This window comes from Gossypium hirsutum, chromosome A06 (genome assembly GCF_007990345.1).
Source record: "Gossypium hirsutum isolate 1008001.06 chromosome A06, Gossypium_hirsutum_v2.1, whole genome shotgun sequence".
Taxonomy (NCBI): Eukaryota; Viridiplantae; Streptophyta; class Magnoliopsida; order Malvales; family Malvaceae; genus Gossypium; species Gossypium hirsutum.
The window spans coordinates 12,617,014-12,618,155 of record NC_053429.1 but is presented as its reverse complement, the minus strand read 5'-3'; the positions used below and the strand labels follow the sequence as shown (position 1 = coordinate 12,618,155).

The 1,142-nt window shown below is 34.3% G+C and overlaps 1 non-coding gene across 1 annotated transcript; it reads right to left on the bottom strand.

The window, feature by feature from the left end:
• Positions 1-459: 459 nt before the first annotated feature.
• On the bottom strand, positions 460-567 carry LOC121231451 (small nucleolar RNA R71). The gene has a single exon (XR_005929510.1). It is a non-coding gene; the product is annotated as a small nucleolar RNA R71 (small nucleolar RNA).
• Between the last annotated feature and the right edge of the window lie 575 nt (positions 568-1,142).

The window sequence follows — 1,142 nt, the reverse complement described above, 5'->3', positions numbered from 1 at the left end:
AAAAAGCCGCTATAGGAAACACCGCTAAAGTTTGCGGCGTTTATCTAAAAAACGTCGCTAAAGTTTGCGGCGTTTATATAAAAAACGCCGCTAAAGTTTGCGGCGTTTATATAAAAAACCTTTAGCGGCGCTTCTCCCACAAACGCCCTAAAGGTCATAAATTTTAAAAAAAATATTATAAAAGTTATGAAAAATATAAAAAATTAAAATTCATTATAAAAATATTGAGAAGAAGAATAATATCTATGATATAAATATATATCCCACCAAATAGAAAGTTTATCAATAACAATCAAACAAAATATCGCACTTATCATACTACACCTTGAAGTTATTTCTATACTCATTACGAGATCGAGCACAAGCATGGCTGAATTCATTGCCACCAAGTTCAATATCTACATGGAAAAAATTAGCAGAAAGGTTTTTGGTAAAGTATTTTCCACCGAGCAAGAACGCAAAGTTACAAAATGAGATAACTACTTTCCAACAATTGGATGACGAGTCCTTATACGAGACATAGGAAAGATTCAAAGAATTTCTTTTTAAGTGTCCTTATCATGGTATTCTTCATTGTATCAAACTGGAGACGTTTTATAACGGTCTCAACGCACATAAAAGGTTAATGGTAGATGCTTTTGTAAATGGAGCGATTTTGTCTAGGTCTTATAATGAGGCATACAAGATCATCGAAAGGATAGCTAGCAACAATTACCAATGGCCGACAAATCGAGAAATTTCTAAAAGACGAGTAGTTGGAGTGCATGAAGTGGACGCACTGACTTCACTCTCTACTTAGGTATCTTCTATTTCCTCTATGATATAATAGTTTACCACTAATGGTTTTAATAATTTTCCATCTCAATTACCAAGTCAGTATGATGTTGTTTCCTGTGTGTATTGTTGGGCTAGCCATTCTTTCAAGAATTGCCCTTTGAACCCTGAGTCGGTGTATTATGTAAGAAATTGGTATCAAAATAGAAGTGAACAAGGACCACAGTCCAACTTTTACAATCTATCACGGCGGAATCATCTGAATTTTTACTAAAGTAACCAAAGAAATGGACCGAACACTCATATGCAACATAGGCCTAACTAATCTCAAGGGTTTAGTTAACAAGCTCCAAAACCACTTTAAACTA